Genomic DNA, 22,501 nt, shown 5'->3' on the forward strand with positions numbered 1-22,501 from the left:
CGCCTGGGTGGCTCAGTTGGTTAAGCGACTGCCTTCGGCTCAGGTCATGATCCTGGAGTCCAGGGATTGAGTCCCGGGCTTCCTGCTCAGCAGGGAGTCTGCTTCTCCCTCTGACCCTCCTCCCTCTCATATGCTCTCTCTCTCTCTCATTCTCGCTCTCTCAAATAAATAAATAAAATCTTAAAAAAAAAAAGAATATTAACAGCTAATATATTAGAGCACTTAAGGCAGTTGCTATTTCAAGCACTGTCTATACATTAACTAATCCTCATAACAAGCCTATCAGTAGGTAGATTTGTTTTCTCTTGTTTGCACAATTAGTAATTGAAATGATATGAGATTAAACAATTTTTTTCTTGGTCATATATACAGTAATGGGCAAATTCAAGATTCAAAATCCAACATTGTGGCTTCACATAATTTGTGTATTCAAACAAACAAATCTTAAATCTTAGAGGCATTTTTGCTTATGGCTAGAATGGAATAATTTGGAACAGATCAAAGTTCACATAGACACCAACTATAAAAGCCAAATAAAACAAAGATATAATTTACTTAAAAGCATCAGAGACCTGCAGAAACAGGGAAGACCAGACAGGCTAAGATTCTGGAAAAGAGAAAAACCTAAAAAGGAAAGCTTATTATCTGCAGTTGCTTTTTCCCTAGAGTATTCTTCTGGGGATAGGCAAGAGGCCAGGACAAGGACTATGGCTATGAGTTACAGAAACCAGCGAATTTCCATCAGTTAGGTGCAGCTACAGCAATGTGGCTAAAACTCAAGACATCTAACACACGTGGGTGTCTCCCATGGAGATATTTCACAAATCCTGATACATAACGCAGCAGAATGCAAAAAAAACTAAGAAAAATCTCTGAATTGCAGAACAGAATTTTCTACGGTCTTGTGATGGGAAAGATATAAGGACCCAACAGGGGAAAAGACACAGTTTAAAAAACAAAACAAATAAATAAATAAAACAAAGGCCCTAATGTGAAAACTCAAGAGGCCCACACCTTTAAAAAAATGTGATAAATGGAAATAACAGAGCCTTAAGAAACTGCACCCTCAGCTCAGGCTTTGATTGGATTTAGAGTTCAGCTCAACTTCCTCTTCCTGAAAGAGGAAAGTGTGACACCTTTCTAAAGGAGGATAATTTCATCTGTGTCCTCTAAAATTTTGTTATAAAAGGCCTCTCTAGCATTCAACAAAATATTACCACAATTATTTTTAAAAGGACCAAAAATCTAGAAGAGAAATAGTCAATTGCAGCCCAAAAATTGGTTTAGATAATAAATTTTATTTTTATTTACCAAATTTTAAATAGAAATATGATTAGTGTATTTTAAAAGAAAAATATGGGATCTTTAAAAATGAATCAAGTGGGTTTTCTAGAGTTGAATATAAAATATCTGAATTTAGAAATGTAATGGGATTAACAAAAATTTAAACAGATCAATAGAAATTATCCAAACTGAGCCCCAGGAGGAAAGAGAATAAGAAATAAAATAGACTTTTAGAAAACTGTGACAAGTCAAATACAAGTATATATATACTTAGAGTATATAATTGAAGTCTTGGAAGAAGAAGGAGAGAGAGAAAATGGTATAGAGGAAATGTATGAAGAAATAATGGTCATAATTTTGCCCAATATGATAAAAAAAAAAAAAACTCCACAAGGAGCTCTACAAACTCAAATCATAATAAATACAACAAAACAAAATATTCCTCAGCATACAATAACAAAATGGCTACAAACAGAAATATCCTTAAAGGGGGTTAAAAGAGAAAACATGTTAGTGTGAATAAAGCAACAGTGAGATTCTCAGGCAGGTGGATGATTAGATAAATGATAGATAGATAGATAGATAGATAGATAGATAGATAGATAGATAGATAGATAGATATGTAGGTAGGTCGGTAGGTATACAGACTGACATAGATTTAGTGCTTTTCTCAACCATTAAAACATTTAGTTCCTTAAAACATCTCCAAATGAGGGAATTCAAATTGATCCATATAATTTGTTAACTAATCATACCAATTTCACATATTCTTTTCCAATGACTTCTAGGTTGATAAAAATAACATGTGGTATGAGTCAATTTCACATTTTTATAGGATTATCTGATTGAATTCCTAGTTGTATACCTTAACTCTATTACTTCACCAAGTACATATATTGCAGGGGTTCTCCTTATTGAAATCATATTTCCTTCACTTTACTGGATCCTAACTTAAGTTTTCAAAATTCTTACCATTTATATTTATTAAAATGACTATTTCAATGTTAGATCAGTTGTTTTATAATTCTCTTAAAGACTTTTTAGGCAGAGGAGCTGTAATAGCATTTACCTATTAATTGTGAGTTTTTAACGATGGATTCCATATTTTAAACAAACAAGTCTAAAATTATGCTACTGAGTTCCTTCAGAACACTAAAGTCAATACATATATAAATACATAAAAATTACATACATATAATTTTATATATTTACATAGGACATATTATATTTTCCCTAAGGTGATAATATCTTAAGTATATAAAGAACATTTAAGGAAAATGTAAGTTAAATTATAGAGGGAAATGATATAGTTCTGTCTTAACAAACGTGAAGATGCCAATGTAAGGTCACTAGCTGCCATTACATGGAAATATCAAGTACACTCCAGAAAAGAAACTAAAAATTTCTTAGAAAATCCATAAATAAGTGAACCTGTTTTGCTAATGATGCAGTCAGCTTGGTCAAGGGTAGAATTTGACCTTTTGTTAGCTTTTGGCCAATTAGTTTTAAAGAATAAAACAAAACAAAACAACACATTGTTCTAGCTTTTATTTCTACAAAACCTGCCTTGGCTTTGTTTGGTTGTTACTAATCTATATATATGATTGATTTTCCTTATGATATATCATTAAATTTGAGCTTCACTTTTAACAGAACTAAATAGTCTTTATTATTTATGAAGATGCCACCAAAATGGCTTACCTGTCTCATTGCATTGGAACTATAGAGATGTACTGCCTGAGTACAATACATATAACAAAACATCAATTTGCACAACTTAACTATATACAATTTTTGTCAGTTATACCTCAGTAAAGCTGGGGAAAAATATCCTAAAACTATTTTTTTAAATGTTTTATTTATTTATTCATGAGAGTCAGAGAGAGAGAGAGGCAGAGGGAGAAGCAGGCTCCCCACTTAGCAGGGAGCCCGATGCGGAACTCGATCCCAGGACCCCGGGATCATGACCTGAGCCGAAGGCAGACACTTAACCATCTGAGCCACCCAGGTGCCCCTAAAACTATTTCTTAAATAGGCCTTTAAATTGGGCTTTAAGTGAATGCTTGAAGAAACACACAGTTTTGCTATAAGAAATTAGAAATTTTTCATTTGTCAGTGAAAGTATGCTTCTCTATAGAAACACAATGTATATCAATATTTTGGAATTGAAAATATGAACAAATATGTGTGGATAAGTAAAAAAAAAAGTAGTATCTATCAAAAATTTTTTCCACATAATTCTCCATATGTTTTGGTCTATGTCTAGGGTTGGGTGGGAAAGTTATCTTTAAAATTTTAGGTATCACTCATGGCCCAACATCTGGAGAGTAATAGGAACACATTCGTTTCATAACTGCACGTAAAGGAATACTATAATATATGTTTAAAAACAATTCATGTGATGTAATTTTAAGGTTGTTTTGTTCTTAAATTTTGAGGAAAAACTCATTTGTAAACAGTAGAAATATAATTGTGTGAGTATTTAAAGGGAGTTCTGGAGAAAATTGATTTTCCTTTTCCAATTTGAACTATTTTTAAGTCTACCAATTTATACATTTCTAGAAATCTATCTTTACTTCTCTGTATATACTCTTTCCTTAGGCAGGCTCATTTTCAGGACTTCTAATTTTAGTCACTTGCAAATGGCAACTTATCTTTTGCCTTGACTATTCCAGTTGATTACTTTGCACCATCCTTTGGATGTTCTGATATTTCAAAGACACCCAAAATTCAACATTTCAAAACAAAACAAAACAACTCTTAATATCTTTCCCCACAAAACCTGATCCTCATGCAACATTACTTTCTGAGCAGTTGCACAAATATCTATCCATGTATGCAAGAGCTATCTCCTCCCTACCCCAAGCCTCATTCATAGTCAGTGCAACACCAAGAATTTCTTTTCTACCTCTTACAGATCTCTTGACATATTAGACTGAGTTTCATAAGGACAGAGACTGTGCCTACTTTTTGTTCACTGATATATTACCAAAACCCTGGTGATGGGTATTTAAGAGGGCACGTACTGCATGGAGCACTGGGTGTTATACGCAAACAATGAATCATGGAACATTACATCAAAAACTAATGATGTAATGTATGGTGATTAACATAACATAATAAAAAAAAATTACCAAAACCCTATATGGTACATACCTAACCACAAAGAGGTACCTAATATTTATTGAATGAATAAATATTCATTCAACATATATATATATATATATATATATATGTTTATTTTGGTCTACAACAATCAGTGAAACTTATAATGTTTTAATCATTTGGGATCAAGCAAGAAAAATAGAAACAGCATTTAAAGGGGAGGGCCGTAGGGGTGCCTGGGTGGCTCAGTCAGTTAAACTGTCTGCCTTCAGCTCAGGTCATGATTTTGGGGTTCCTGGGATCAAGCCCCACATCAGGCTCCCTGCTAAGTGGGGAGTCTGCTTCTCCCTGTGCCCCTCTATTCTGCCGCCCACCCCCCGGGCACCCTCTGCTCTCTCTCATGCTCTCTCTTTCAAATAAATAAAATCTTTAAAAAAAAATCAAGGGGAGGGATGTTATTACAGTGAATTGGTTACACAGTTGGCAGAAAAATCTGAGAACCTAACTAGGGACAGTAAAAGAAATACAGATTTCAAGGACAGAAAGCTATTAACTCTTAGGCTGGAGGGACAAAGTGCGGAGAAATGTTACATTTTAGCAGTTAGTATCATAAACAGCAGCTGGATGTGATGGGTGTATTCTCTATGTGCTGGAGCCATGCTGGAAATGTAATCTTTTTCCAGAGGGGATGACTGAGGCATGGAGATGGGGAGACAATACCACACCATCTCCAGCTGCCGCCACTGACTATCCAAAGAGCCGGAAATAACAGACCATGGGACTTGGGAATGTACCCTCCATGTATTATTATATATTACTACCACTACTACTACTAATAATAATGTATATATGCACACAACATGATAGAACAGAGTGAGGTAAGGGTGAACTTAATATAAATGCAGATTGTCTAAATCTATGAGAACAAGTCTGAACTCCTGTTCCCAGGTTAAGGTTCACTGAGCACCTGGACAAAAGTCATTTAATGATGGTTGATTACATGGACTATGGAGTGATACACAGTAGAGCCTTAAACTCAAGGGTTAGGGGTACCAGTCCCCACCCAGTAAAAAAAAAAAAAAACCCACACATAACTTTTAACTCCCCTCGCCTACTGTGGACTAGAAGTATTACCAATAACATGAACAGTTAATTAACACATACTTCGTATGTTATATGTACTACATACTGTATCCTTACAGTAAAGTAAGCTAAAGAAAATGTTAAGAAAATCATGAGAAAAAAATCGTAAGGAAAACACATTTACATTACTGTACCATAAAAAATCCACATGTAAATCCACATGTAGTTCAAACCTGTGTTGTTCGAGGGTCACCTATATTTTTCTACGTATTTTTTTTTTAAAAGATTTTATTTATTTGACAGAGAGATACAGAGAGAGAGGGAACACAAGCAGTGGGAGTGGGAGAGGGAGAAGCAGGCTTCCCGCGAAGGGGGGAGCCCGATGCGGGGCTCGATCCCAGGACCCTGGGACCATGACCTGAGCCGAAGGCAGATGCTTAACCACTGAGCCACCCAAGCGCCCCTTTTCTATGTATTTTAATTAGTACTGAAGTCCATGATATATTTTTTGAAAACAAAACCACAAATAATCTTTCACAGTAAGATCCATTAGACAACAGATGATATCTAAAAGTTTTGCCTTTCACTTAGTTTATTTGATGGTATTCAAATCTCCTAGTTGTCAGAGAAAGAGAAATACTGTATGGTATCTATCACTTAAATGTAGAATCCAAAAAGTTATATACATAGAAACAGCACAGTGGTGATTATTAGGGGATAAAAGGTAGGGGGAATGGGGAGATACTGGATAAAGAATACAAACTTTCAGTTATAAGATAAATATAGTTCTGGGGATCTGATGTACAGCATGGTAACTATAATTTAATAAAACTACACTGTACATTTCAAATTTGCTAAGAGAGTAGATTATAAGTATTCTCACCACACACACATAAAATGGTAACTGTGTGAGGTGATGGATGGGTTAATTAACTTGACTGTGGTAATCATTTCACCACGTATACATATATCAAATCATAATGTTTTACACCTTAAATATATACAATTTTACTTGTCCATCATACCTCCATAAGGCTGAGGGAAAAAGATCTCTGATGTATTTGACAAAAATATAGTTTAGAATTTTAAATTTATTTTATCATAAGACAAGTAATTATTTAATTTAAACTCATTTGGAGGCAGCTACCTGTATTACTAACAGAACTTCAGAATTTCCAGTAATCTATATCCAAGGCACGACACAAGGGACCTTATGTTTGAGCATGGTACTAGGGGATCACTGGTCCTAGGCAAGTGTTTTGAAATAGTAGGCACTTAATAAAAAATACACAAAACCACAAACTAGATACTTGGTAGGAAATGGCTCCACATTGAAAAATAGTTGAGACTGATTCTAAATCTCTCTTGAGTCATCTTTAGTTCACTTTTCTTTTCATTAAAATGAATTAGGAAGCATTAGCTTGAAGGGCATGAGGATATATAAAGTCCTCTATGTGGCAGACAAAATACTTAGTGAGGTATTAAGTCCTTTACATTAAAAAGTAAACAAAGCTCATCTTAGTGATTAGCTGAATTCTCCAGCTATAGCAGAAAATGTAAGGTGGATTTATTCAATGATACATTCTATTAAATGAATTTGTTCAATGACTCTAGACTAGAAATTATTATCTAGCACATTCTTACTAAGTTAAAACTGGGGACCGCCTGTTGCCTAGTCAGGAAATAAATCTAACCTCAGATTTATATTTTTTCATTAAAAGCACAATTATCTCCACCTCTGCAGGAGACAGTAGGTCCTAAACAGATATCTCAATCCAAGCCAACTGTTTCTTGGAGCTCTGTTTCCACAACTCACTTCTTAATCACAATTCACAGGACAATATGGTGTATATATTTATTATACATAGCATGCACATGGATGATGTGAATATCTTTACTTTGTCTCATTGTTTTATTGCTTTCTCCAAATCTCACCTAAATATATTCCACAATCAGCTTTTGCAATCTTTTGCATGTACCTTTTTCACTTTGTATTTCTCTTGCTCCAGTTATTCTGTTGACATTATGCCCTGATTAGATCTACCTCTTTTAGGTCTGCACTTGGTGGAGCAAAACACAATGGCTTTAACAGGTCTAATTTTGACTAGTTTCTCTTTAAAGTCATGGCAACTAACAAAGCTCAAGTGGATCCTTAATGATGTCCAGCAATCATATGTTCTTACTCCCCCATATTAGATTTGACTATTTAATCTCTTCACCTCTTCACTCAAAGCTCCAATCACTGCTTCTCAAAACAAACGCTCAACTTATGATCTTTCACCTACTGGAGTGAAAGAAGAACTTTCTTGGAGGAAAGAGAACCAATCAAAGTTAAATTTCAGCAGACTACCAAACTCCTTTCTACCCCTACACTCTGCCTGATACCAGAGGTGAACTATTCATGCTTTCTACTGTCAATCTCTCTATGTATTCACTAAATAATTTTGCAGTTATGAAATAAAGGGGTTACCTACCGCCATGTTTTTGTTATCTCATCAACCAAAGTATATTTAGCTATTCTGTTTAAAATGGTTGCCCAATATATTAGATAATCAGAAGTAATATGTTTTGCTGTATCCTTTCATCACATTTTTTAAAAAAAGATTTTATTTATTTATTTGAAAGAGAGAGAGAGAGAACATGAGCAGGGGGAGGGGCAGAGGCAGAAGCAGACTTCCTGCTGAGCGGGGAGCCCGATGAGGAGTTCCATCCCCTGAAGCCTGAATCATGACCTGAGCAGAAGGCAGACACTTAACCAATGAGCCATGCAGGCACCCCTCCTTTCACCATTTTTTTTTTAAAGATTTTATTTATTTATTTGACAGAGGGAGACACAGTGAGAGAGGGAACACAAGCAGGGGGAGTGGGAGAGGGAGAAGCAGGCTTCCCACGGAGCAGTGAGCCCGATGTGGGGCTCAATTCTAGGGATCATGACCTGAGCCGAAGGCAGATGCTTAACGACTGAGCCACCCAGGCACCCTTTTCATCACTTTTAAGCTAGGAAAATCACTTAAAAATTCACTTCAATTTTAAAGCAAGACAAAAACATTAAAAATGTAATATTTCATGAGCAGAAATAGGGCTTAATGCATATACAGAACCCCAGGTCTAAATTTAGGATAAAACAATAATAAAAGCCTAACCACGTCTGTCTGCCTACATGAAACCCAGGATTGTTTCTAGATGTATCTTAGTGGGTGGGGGGAACCTCTACTGGAACCACACTTCAATGGCTCATGATTATGATTCTCCTCCCATCCCCTCAAATTTTTACTAATAAAAATGTCATCAGATTAGAAAAATATATATTTTTATGATTCATAGAGAAAAATTGTAAAATATTTCATAGAAACATAATGACATAAGAGCATACTTCCACACCTCAATCAATCCTTTTTTGGATGGTATATAATCCAAATTCACTTTGGACCCAAGCAGTGTTGTGATTTCAATTTAACATCTCTTCGCTTTTAGGAAATATGCAACTGGGACTCATACAAAATCCAACTCTTTGTCCATGAAATTCTTCAGAGTTTATCTTGCATGAGAAACTAGGAAATGTTCTATAAATATTCATAAGCTGGCAGTTATATTTGAGATATATTTGTGGTATGAAAATGAAAGCTCATAGAAAAGCTTAGTTGAGATATCTTTGAGATACGAAAATAAAAGCTCCTAGAAAAGCTTATCCTGATTATTTTAAAATTGAGGTAGGAAATTTTTGTAAGGGCTCTTGCATGACCAATGTGTTTATTTTAAACAGCTCCTTTTACTATCTTGTTTTCCATGTTTTAGCCGGTATTAATGTAAAACAATTTCATATAATAGATGTTATTCCTTCTGATGCATAGTCTGCTGTACTGGTCGTTTTGCTTGGAGGTTATCATAAACGGAGAAACTTTTTTATATACCCTGTCAATACTTAGCAGTACCTCCATGTTCTTAACACTCTTACTTTTTTATGTGAAGTCTGCCAATTTCTCTCTCACCCAAACTTCTGATTTACAATGTTTATGAACTTAGCAAACCAATTTTTCTTTTATCAAAATAAATATTTGTCAAAATCTATTTAACATAGGAGTAATTCAGAAATTAAGCCTTTAAAAATTTTTTATGAATATATGTATACCAGGTGATTGATAGGATGATCACTTTAGCGAAAAAAGTCCTGGAAGATATTGCTATAATTATTATATTTGGAGTATTGCAGGATCTCTGAGTTCATTCTTATTGACTCAAAAGAAATTTATGCAAATGATATCCCAATTAAACTTACCAGTATAAAAAGGATTATTAAGAGATATATTTTCTAGAGACCAGATCTAATTTAAACAAAACGTATGCAAATGACCATATAATAAGACATTTTAAACATATAAAATAAGACCAATGTGTGTGCTTTCTATTGTATAAAAGTTATTCTGAAGGTAATTAATATTATCTTTGGTATTCTCACTTTACAATTATCAGAGTTTCTCTTATATTAATAAAAGAGCTAGAATTTTGTTGCATAAGAAATAATTTTTCCCAGTAGGACATTTTTAGAATCAGTATGCATATGTCATGTTAATAAACCAATTTAGTAATGCTTTGGAGTGGAATGGTTGAAAAATGGGACTATTACTTTTGCCTCACTAAATTTCTATGAAAGGAAAAAGACCTTGTCTTTATTAAAGTGGTTGAAATAAATGAGATCAAGTCTTTGCTATTTTTCATGACTGCATATTTTATATGGCCCAGAAGCATTGGACCAAATTTACAAATTTCCTTAGGATTGTTTCTAGGAGTCAGACCTTTTAAATATGTTCTTCCATATTCAATACAGTCATACCATACAGACTTAGCAATAATATTGTATATCCAGCTTATTTTTTCACTGAGGAAAAATTCCATACAGACCATAGCTATGTAATTTAAGGTACATAACTGTAGGTACATAACTATATATGTGTAACAACTCTCCCTACCAAGGTTTGGGTATTTTACATCACCCAGAAAGTGTTCATGTGCTTTTCAGTCAAGCTCAAGCTTCATCAATTAACACTCTTCTGAGCTCTACCACCACAGATTAGATTAGTGCTATTTTGAACTTCATATAAATGAGATCATACAGTATCTACTCTTTTCTCTCTGGTTATTCTCACTCAATAAAATGTTTTGAGATACAATCAAGTTGTAACATGTACTAGTTTATTCCTTTTACATTTGTGTAGTGAAGAATTAAACTCTGGTGTTTGCCATTACCTGGAGATGATGCCTAGGCCCTTGGAATGTCACATCTGTTAGGAATATCTTTGTTTGCATGGGAGCTTTGGCTACTAGACAATCTGACAACATGATATAGAACATGAGCTTTCATTTGTGCAGTATCAGTTCTTTCTCCAGAGGGACTGGAGACTAAAATATATCAGCCAACTTCTGAAAGGGCTAAAGACAGGCAGAATGTGATCAAGCCCCAGTAAAAACCCTGCGCATTAAGACTTGAGTGAACTTCCCTGTTCGACAATATTCTGGGCTTTCCCACATCGTAACAGGAGAGTAAAGCATCCATGACTGCATAGGGAGATGATAATGGAAGCTCTGTGCTTGGTACCTTTCTTGGACTCTGACTCTTTGAACTTCTTCTCTTCTCATAGTTTCTAGCAGCTTAATGCAAAGTACTTGCCAATCCTGGACAATGACTTCTAGCAAAGCTGATCAGAATATTTTCAACTGAGTAGCAGAAAAACAAATATTCAGTTCATAGTAGGAAAAGTAGATATAAAGAAAGGGGGGGGGGAGTTGTGTTAGCAATCAGAGTCTACAGCCTTGGATTCTGAGTGATTTGTTTTTGTTCCTGAGAAGCTCTGGACCTACTATCTTTTTTTTCTTCCCAAGGCCTGTTTTTTGTTTTTGTTTTTGTTTTGTTTTGTTTTGTAGGAATCATGACTTTACCTCCATGTAGCCCCCAAATTATCATATTACTTAAAATAATTCAAGCGAATTTCTATTCCTTGCGACAGAAAGCACTTAATTACAATAATCTTGCATGAAGCTCACACTTCCCCAGATGACCAACTTTTTTTGTTACTGACACTTTGTTTATACATTATGTTTTAATTTCTCAACTTTCTTTCTCTTCATTTTTTTCCCCACAGTAATAATTAAATCTTTTGGTATTAAAGGGAAAAATAAACCATTTGTTTACTGAGGAGCTAACTCTGTTGTCATCTGCATCCCCAAATTTGTACCTACCCTTTATGTATCTCCTCTAGAAACTCCCCTCATCACTCTTTCCCAATCTCTTCCCCAATGTCTTCCTTACTTGACGAATGCCTTCTTATTTCGTTATTGCTTTACCTCAGTTTAGAAATGTATTACATTATATTATACTTGCATCCTAAGGAAGAATCCTCTTTTGTCCAATGTTTTTCCATCAAGATATTATCTATTTAGCATCACATTTCTTCAAAGAATCACCTACATTCATGGTTTCCAATTCCTCAGGGAGCATTTATACTTCAATCCTTTTGAAATGTCAGAATGCCTCGATGGCTCAGTCAGTTAAATGTCTGCCATTGGCTCAGGTCATGATCCCAAGGTCCTAAGACGGAGTCCTTGCTCAGCGGGGACCCTGCTTCTCCCTCTGCCTGCCACTCCCCCTGCTTGTGCACTCTCGCTCTCTGACAAATAAATAAATAAAATCTTAAAAAAAAAAAAAAAGAAATGTCACTTCTACCCAACTTCTCCATTATAAATTTAATTTCACATCATTAATGGCCAGGCATTCACAAAATGTCTTCATTTTAATTTTTGTTTTCTGTACCTACATTGATGTGTATGATACAGCTGATAATACATTTATCTTTTATATATCCATAGCTCGTTCCCAAGGACTACGTAAAGGGTAGGGAATAGAAGGGACAGAAAAGAAAGGCTGCCATTCTATGTAGACAAATAAAAAATGAGAGAGTTTACGCCTGTCTCTTAAAGTTTGTTCTTTTAAATTTTCTCCTTAGAACTCTTATCTTTTTATTGTTCTTATCTTCTTAATGTATATCTTTTGTGTGTTATCCTTGGGAAGAGTCTTTAAAAAAAAAAAAGATTTATTTTAGAGGAAGCGCACATGGCAGGGGCGAGGGGATGGGCAGAGGGAGAGGGAGAGAGAAACCTAAGCAGACTCTGTTTTGAGCATGGAGCCTGACACGGGGCTTGATCACAACCCCGAGTTCAAGACCCCAAGATCAGGACCCCGAGATCACAACCTAAGCTGAAACCAAGAACTGGATGCTTAACTGACTGGTGCCCCTACACCCTTGGGAAGAGTCTTAAGAGGACAGATTGCTGCTGAACACCAGACTTCAGTGTGCAATCTTACAAAATTTAGTGTATTCACCCTTCTCCACTCTCTTTGATCAGGAGGCTGACCTATTTGATCTACACTAATGAACTCTCTTAACCTACAGCTTATGGTTAGGTTTGGCCAATGAGGACCACTAACAGAAGGTCAAGGAAAGGAAGAAAGTAAAGCTCAATTATGTATTCTACTGTCTTTCTTCCAATTGGGTTCCCAAAGGTTGGCAGCATCCCTTGACCGAGTAACATACTCTTTATCTGTTATTCTTCTTTACACGGTTTGTTCACTCTGAATTCTGGTAATAATTTCCTCTTATTTAGAGTTAGGGCATGAGTAGATTTCAGCTACTACAAATTCTGGGATTAGCATCTCTTATATTTCCATAAACACTTTAACTGAACTCTTCTCAAATTACCCAGTTAAAGTATGCCATCCATTTCCTCTCAGGAACTGACAGAGATAGCACTCTTCATGTATCTATGAATTTTTATTTTCGGTCATGTTTTTGGGTTGTTTTCTTTTTGGTGTCTCTCCCTGAAAGATAAATTCTCACATCTCTTTACTGTGTCTCTGGACCATTAAATGGCTTTTAGTCACCCAAGCCTCTTGACATAAATAGTAGAAATGAGCCAATGGTAGAAACCACCTTCTTTTCCCATTTTGATCCCCATTTACATTCATTTCACTGTTCTTATACTCACCTGGCTCTAATGTTTCTGAATCACACCTTTGTATAGGGTTATTTGCTTTTGGCCACATATAGACATTTCTCTGTTTAAGAAAAGACACATCTTTTTCCTTGTCTAGTCACTTGGAATTCCACTTATAGTTCTAGCTTTTGTCATCTCATCCCTATACAAGAAAGGTTTAGTCAGGCTTAATAATCAGCCCTCTTTTCTCACCATATGCACTCTTCCTTAGCAATTATATCCATGTACACAAATTCAGCTATCATCTCTTTGGATAACTTTCAAATATATGACACAGGCTTAATTTTTCCTTTGATTCCTTCTCTAAACTTTAATCTCCTCAACTATCCATGTAAGATGTTCATTATACAAACGATAAATCAGTTCATGTTAAAGAACAAAGTTCCAGCCCTGGCAGAAAACCAACAGTTGATTCATGGTAGCTATTACTAGTAGCAGTATTTACAATGGACCGTCAGTGAGTATCTAAATCCCACCATACTCAAAACAGAATCCATGGTTTTCTTTTGCAAACTTACTCTGACAAGGTATTGGGCAGAATAAGTTGAAATTGTAAACAAGCAGAAGTAGTTAGCTGTATGAACCTCCACACTCTTCTTCTTTACAAAGCGATCTAGACCCTCTATGAGGATGAAACAAATTCTGATATCTCCCTTCCATCTGGTGGGTTGGCAGTGAATCCTTATAAATGTCCTTCTACCTAGAATTCCCTTCTCCAGCTAATTTTTTTTTTTTATCCTTTGAAAACTGGCTCAAACCACTATCTCCCTCTAAAAAGGCATTAATGACGTCCACAACTAGAACAAATCTTTATAAATTCACTTAGAATTCTGTATTTCATTATAGATTGTATTGTACTATATTGTAGACAATATAAGTCTACAACCTACTTGTACTTTTTATGGTTCAATGGTTATTCATGTAGACCCTGTCTCCTCCTCTTGTCTGTATGCCTTCTGAAATTACACATTAGGTTCCATTAATCCAGAAACTATTAAAATGTCAAATGTAAACACTCAAAAGATACTTGTTGAAATAAAATGCTCTTTTGATCTAATATATAGTTATTTATGGAGTGAAACTAGCTTATAAAGAAAGAGAAGTGGGGTGCCTGGGTGGCACAGTCAGATAAGTGTCCAGCTCAGGTTTCTGAGATCTCAGGGTTCTGAGATCGAGCCCGTGAAGGGCTCCGCACTCAGTAGGGAGTCTGTTTGGGACTCTCCCTCTCCCTTTGCCCCTCCACCCACACGTGCTCTCTCTCAATAAATAAATCTTTAGAAAAAATGAAAAGAAATTTAATTAAAATTAAAAAAGAAAAATGTTTGACATTTTCCTATATTTGTATGCTGTTTTTCAGCGTAACTGTTTCTAAAGACAACTATAAGAATAGAGATTATTGCATCATTGTCCTAGCAATATTCCTTAAATAGGTGATCACAAAGCAGTGCTTATGGTTAATGACAATATCAGTCTATGTTTGAAATCTGGTCATCTCTAACTCACTAAAGATACATACCCACCTATATCTAAATATATCATTCTTTCAGTCCACAGGAAGTAAAATAAGGTTCTCACAAATTAAAGTGAATAATACTTTTTTAAAAAAATTATTTATACAGTTCTTAGCAGACTCAGCTGTCAGAATGGTATTCTAACAGAAACCCTTAACCTTTTATATATCTTGAGCTAGTCTATTTTATATGACTCATAACTTTGCTCTGTATTTAAAAAACATTATATGGACTATTTCCCATGCTAAATGATTCAACATAGTTTTGCTCTTAACTGTCATTGTATCTACAATATCATTGTAGCCTAGTAAACAGTCATACTCCACCAATTTCATAACTCCTCAAATTTTTATACTAATAACTCTGAAAATACATACAGATTGCATTTTTTTAATAGTTATTCTCTTGTCAAGTCATTGATCTCAAAATATGGTATCTTTATTATATGAACTGTAATTTAGAAGGGCTCTTCATAATTTGGAAATTAAGAACTTTTAAAGAAACCAATGAAAAGCATGCCCTACTTCCTTTCATTACTTATCTTGGAGAATAATGCAGTTTCTTTACATTTAACTTAATCAAAATAAAGATATTTAATTTTTAGAGAGAACAGTAAGATAGCCTAACTCTTATAATGTTCTTATAATGTATCAAGCCATGGATTTTGATACACATTCAAAAATGTGTAAGCTATAGATGAAAAAAATCTTGCTTATGTTTGCTAATAAAATATTGCTAAAAATTATATAGTTCATATTCTTTTTTCAAAATTACTAGAGTACATCAATAGCCTTTCCTAGTTAATAAGGATTATTATAATTTCTTTCAACATGCTTACTATACATACATTCATGTATTATAATTTTTTCTAAAAATTTATAATGTAGAAAATGCCAAATCATATCAAGAATGATTTAAAAATTTATTAAGCTATATCAAATTCTTGGTTAAGTGTTAGGTGGTTAAAACCCCCATATTTCTGTAAGAGTTTTGAATTCTAAAGTAGTTTTTAAGATGCAGCCCCTCTATATGTAATAATGTAAAAAAAATTCAAAATATTGCATCCATATATATTTTAATTAATTACATGTCTGAGTAGAAGTAAAGGCATACTCCAACTCAGCCGGGATTTGGCCAAATTATATTGAGTTTCTACTCTATGATAGACAATAAGAATAGGATAATGAACCAAAAACTTGTGAAGTTTACATTCCAACATGAGAGACTGACATTAGGTAACAGGTGCACAATAATATACAGTCTGAGAATTTAAGTAGCCATTGGCCCTGAGGCTCTTAGAAGCGTAGTCATGGAAATCATCGAAATACTTTTTCTTTGAGTCCAACTTCTCTACCAAACCCTAGACTCATATCAAACTGCCTAATCAAATCTCCATTTGAACGTCAAACAGAACTTTCTTAGTGGATACATCTAAAACTAAGTTCTATCTTCTAAAATCTGCCTTACCAGCAGCATTTTATATCTCTGCTGATGCACTGAGCACTTTACTTGCTGCCAAGATCCCTTATCAGCACTGAGGTGCTCATTCCCCCAGATGCCAGGGGTATTGGCTGCTTAGAGATCACAGCTGGGTCATTCTCCCAAAATTTCCTGATCTGAATGGACAGGAGCTGATGTGCCAAGGTTATGCCCCATGTCCAGTGATAATTTACATCCAATACAATGAGGGGGTACAGAGGTCAAACCCTCTTGCCTGAACTCTGGACAACTCAAAGGGTCCATCTTATTTCTGGAGTTCCTAGTAGCATCAGCTAAGGCATCTGTTACAACTCAGACATATTTCAACTACTATGTCTGGTCTATCCTGCTTCCCTTATTCCTTATAGTAGTCTGTAGTTCACAATAAACCACCTGAGTGAAATCTCCATTTCAGATTCTGACAGAAGAGAACTAATCCTAAGTGTGGTCCTAGGAAGCAGACTCTAAAATGGGAATTGGGAGCTGAACCACCAACTGACTGAATGGCATGAAAATCCTATCACTGGTGGTGGACAGCATACTGACAGCCCCTGGTAAACTCTAGGGGTGCCACTGTTACACAATCCTATATACAATATATCAGGCATTTGAGAAGGTAGAGAAAATACTAATTATACAGAACAATGAACATATTGGAGGAAAACAAGACATAAGTTTAATTAATCAGTAATTTTAGGTGAAATGGGAAAACTAGAGGACTTTCTTGACATATGTAAAGAGATGCTCTTCTCCTGGAGCTAAACGATGGATGAAACTGAGGATAAGGCACGAGATGTAATTATAAGGGCAGCAGAGTTCCAAGGAAGTTTTAATTCTCAATCCAAGCCCTAAGTGGGAAGGAAAGGAATTTGACACTTGGGATGTAAGCATCTGGCTCTTTGCACTTGAAAATCTGCAGATGTGACCTAATTTTCACCCCTTGTTTAAAGATGATACAGAGGTTTCCTCCTTACAAGATAATACATGTACCAATGAGGCCTTACCCCTTCCTACCTTCTTTATCACTAGACCAATAACTATGGTTTAATGATAGCGTATTCCAGGAGTGCTGAGATTCCCATGGTGAAATGGTTATATCCAGGAGTATAGGAGTGGAAGACCCAGTGAACAACTACAGAAAACGGAAGCTTGCTGAGTATTTATGTGAATGGATTCTGAAAAGTGATGGACCTAGAGAAAAGGTACATAAAGTTGAACAAAGGAAAGTTTATCAGTATGGGAGCACTCTTTGATAATGCAGTCTTTAACTCTGTGGCAAGGACCGCAGAAAAAAGTGAAACTAATATGCTGCTGCTAGTTTCGAACTTGGAAGCTGGAAGCTTGGTGAAAATGATGACCCATCTAAAATGAAGTAGCAATGCTGGAATAACTGTGACAGATGGTAGAGAAAAGGATTAGAAGCCTCAGAGAAGTATGCATGCCAGAATGCATGTACTGTATAACACCAGAAAATTTCAGCCTATTATCTTCTGTGGGAGGTCATACAATATACATACAGTTGACCCTTGAACAATGTGGGGGTTAGAAGTATCAAACCCCTGCAGTCAAAATTCATTTATAACTTCCTGAGTCCCCCAAAACTTAACTACTAATAACCTACTGGTAACTAGAAGCCTTACCAATAACAAACAATTAACACATTTTGTGTATGTATTATATACTGCATTCTTTTAATAAAGTAAGCTAGAGAAAAGAAAATATTACTAAGTCATATGGAGAAGAAAATGCATTTACAGTACTGCACAGTATTTATTGAAAAAAAATCCACATATAAGTGGAACTATGCAGTTCAAACCATGTTGTTCAAGGGTCAGATGTAGTATTTTCCAAAGCAATAAGGATTTCCCCTATAGACAAGAGCATCTCCTTCAGAGATGGTAGAGTACTGAACTGGGCTCACTGATAGAAATAGCATGATAGGATTTTGAATGGATAGAGACTAACGTAGTGGTAATACTTAGCCTTCAAAGCAAGACAGGCACATTTGATGACAAAGAGTAGATACATTTGAAGGCAGAAGGCAGGTCTGACTTCAGAGAACCATACAGACAGTTAATAGGACATAGGTCAAGATAGATGTGTAGCCAACAAGTATATCACTACAGTAATTTAACAAAAATAAATCAAGTATAAATAACTGTAATTTTAAAAAGGAAGCTGTCCCAATAAAAAGTCAATGGACCATCTCCTTTTTATCCACCAGTTCTCCTCCCATAAAAAATGAATAATAGCAGACACCAATGGGCTATTATGACAATTTTAACCATATAGTAACCCAACTGAAGCTACTTAACAGATGTGGAATCTTTGCTAGAAAAAAACATAAAGAAAGACTCAGGTACACGGTATGGGTCATTGATCTGGCAAATACTTTCTTTTTCACCTCTCAAGAAGAATTGGAAGCAGTTCACAACCACCTGGGATGGAAAATATACTGGACATTTACAGTCTTGCCCCAGGCTATGTTAACACTTCTTCTCCTTATTATAATATAGTCCAAAAGGACCTAAACCACCTGGACATTCTGTAGGATATCACATTGGCCACTTTATCAATGATAGAATGTTGACTGGATCCAATACGCAAGGAATGGCATATCAATTGAATGCTTACTAACACACGTGTACTCTGAATGGTGGGAGATAAACACTGTTAAGATTCAGGCACCCAACATATCAGAAGCATGTTAGGGAATTTAGTGATCTTCAGGATGCTGGGACATTACCTCCAACTTAAAGGATATATTATTGTATCTCATACCTGCAAGCACTTAAGGTGGAAGTACAACACCTAATAGGCTTCTTTGGGTTCTGAAAGCAGCCTATTCATACTTGGTGATAGATAGTTCTCCAACCATTCACTGAATGACAAGAAAAGTGGTCATCCTTGAGAGTGTTCTATAGCATGAAAGAGTTCCACGGCCCAGGCCATCTTACTAGTAATCCTGACACTTGGGTCATATGACTTGGCAGGATTTATGCCACTAGAGGTAACTCTGGTGGGAAAAGGAGCTGTGTAGAGTTTACGTCAAGTCCCAATAGGAGAATCACAGGCTGAGGAAAAACCCAAGTTCTTACAATGGCTTACAAAATTTTGCATCATCTGTCCTCTGTCCTCTCTCTGACCTCAATTTTCTGTTATTCCCCCAACACTATTCATTCCAGTCACACTGGCCTCTGTGCTGTTCCAGGAATGCTCCCAAAATAAGGCGTTTGTGATTTCCCTGCTGCATGGAAGGCTCTTCTCCCAGATGTGTGCATGACTAATTCCCTCACTTCCTTTAAATATTTGGTCCAAGTCACCTTGTTAATAAGGTCCATCTTGTGTTGTAACTTGCTCTCTTCCTCTATCACCGCTCACACCAATGACCCAAATCTCTATTTTCCTCCACTACTTTTCCTTTTTTAAAATAGCACATTACAAGTTCCAACATTCTTGATACTTTATTTTTTTTTAATTTTTACCTGTTTTCAGTCTCTCTTCACTGACAGAACATAAGGCAAAGATCTTCGTTTTGTTTGCTGAATTGTCCCAAGTGCCTTGAACAATTCCTGTCATACAGTAGGTACTCAACAAATTTTAAGAATGAATTAAGAGAACAGTCACCACTTTGACTACAAGAGCCTTTGAAATGATAGTCTTTTACTTCAGGAGAATATTGAAAGTAAGGGTAAAAAATAATACATGCATCTGAATAATGCCTAAGGGCATCTGCTAACAGGAGCAAAGAAAAACAATCCAAACCTGTGTGAGGAGAAATTAATACAGTTGGTGCAACAATGATACACTAAATTAACTGGTCTTCTGAAACCTCATTAACATCTATAGAATTTCTTCTTTATCTACAGCACAACATAAACATTATTGCTTATAGTGATAACTTGAGATTCTTAAAGGAAATGCTGCTAAAATATATTCCATGTGTACTCTTTAAAAGTCTGGAGAAGATAATGTAGGTATTCATATTATTCATTTTGTATAATTAAAAACAGTTTGGTAAAAAAGTATAAATGGTTAATTTCTCAGCTAATATTTAGAAAATACTAATGCAGATTAGCACCTTTGCCTATAATTCTAAATAAGAGATGCACAATGTCGTACTGTGAAATCTCAATTATCGGTGCGTAGTTTTTCCAGTCTGTGGATTCTGTACCATGTGTTTCAAATCACAGAGCAACTGCTCTGCACTACACAGAACATTTCTGACTGTCAGATTGTCTCCATCTCTAGCCTCTGCCTATTCAGGTGTTCCCACATGTGTAGGTTACCACCTGCAAATTCTGGAATTGGCAGCAGTCTAAAACTAATTCAGACCCAACAGAATCCATAGGCGATATTTCCATGCTGAGGCAATAACTTAATAAAATCATAAGTTAGTCCCAGTGGGGCCTTAGATACAATCTAATCCTATGGCATATAAACAGAGCCCTAAGTGGACAGCTCTCGGTACCAATGAAAGGCACATGGTGTTGGCCTAAAAGGCTGAACTGAACATCTCTGCTTTATTTCTTCTATTTCCTGTGCTTCCACTTGAGATACTTTTTTTTCCAACCAGAGTTGATTTTTTTTTTTTTTTAATTTAAAACACTTCTAGGGGCGCCTAGGTGGCTCAGTTGGTTAAGCAACTGCCTTCGGCTCAGGTCATGATCCTGGAGTCCCAGGATCTAGTCCCACATCAGGCTCCCTGCTCAGCGGGGAGTCTGCTTCTCCCTCTGACCCTCCTCCCTCTCATGCTCTCTGTCTCTCATTCTCTCTCAAATAAATAAATAAAATCTTTAAATCAATCAATCAATCAATCAAACACTTCTAAGTTTTATTCTTTACAGATAAAGAACTAAAATTCCAGGGTGGAGAGAGCCCCATGACTCAGGCATAAATGTTCTTCAGTTTAATTCATGCATGAAACCATTTTTTATACTACAGTCTAAGTATTGGAAAGGTTCTGTAAATTTCCTGAGGTTAATGATACAGAGCCAATGAAAGTGATGGAAAAGTCTTTGGAATGCATAGTTTAAAAATGTAAAATCGATGATGTTTCAGGTTGTGAAAGCCAAAGAGGAGCAGTACAAAACCTACAGAGTCAACATAAGCAGAGCTACAAAGCTACATGGGCTACTCCAAAATCTGTATTACCAGTTTTGAACTTTCTCTAGAACTCCAACTGTCTCCTTAACCTCTCCAGTGGCTATATAAAAGATTCTCAAACTTTAATGTAACTTCCCCAAGAAAACCTTTATTTTTCTCTGTTAAACTCTTCTCCCTCAGTTTCCCCCAGCTCTGTAATTAGAACTACAAACCCAGAAGCTTAAGACAAATATCTAGGGTTGATCCTTGCTTCCCTGTTTTCTCAGTTCCCTCAATGAATATATGAGCAAACCCTGTCAATAATATCCCCAAACATATCACCAGTATTTTTATTTTCTCCATTTTTACTGACCTACACCTAATTCCAAGCCACCACCTTCCGGCAGCTAAACATTGCAAGAGCCTTTACCAGCGATCATCACTTTCATTCTGCCATTTATTCTTTCACCTGTTCTTTACCCGGTAAATAAATTTCAGTAACTAGTTATTCCCAATTACATAGTTATTGCCTTGTATTCATCGTTATTTGGAAATCATTAGTGTTTATTTATGTATTTAATGTTTGTTTGCTTGTATCACTTCCTGGAATGAAGGCCTGAGGGGCCATGCCTGTCTCATTCTCATTTGCATCTAAAATACGGCCTGGGGGCACCTGGGTGGCTCAGATGGTTGAGCATCTGCCTTTGGCTCAGGTCATGATCCCAGAGTCCTCGGATTGAGTCCCGCATCGGGCTCCCTGCTGGGCGGGGAGCCTGCTTCTCCCTCTGCCTCTGCCTCTCTCTCTCTCTCTGACTCTCATGAATAAATAAATAAAACATTAAAAAAATTTTTTTAAAATAAATAAATAAATAAATAAAATACGGCCTGGAACATAACAGGTACTCAAT

The sequence above is a fragment of the Mirounga leonina genome, unplaced genomic scaffold, assembly GCF_011800145.1.
Source record: "Mirounga leonina isolate KUSES-001 unplaced genomic scaffold, KU_Mleo_1.0 Mir_418, whole genome shotgun sequence".
In the NCBI taxonomy this organism is placed as follows: Eukaryota; Metazoa; Chordata; class Mammalia; order Carnivora; family Phocidae; genus Mirounga; species Mirounga leonina.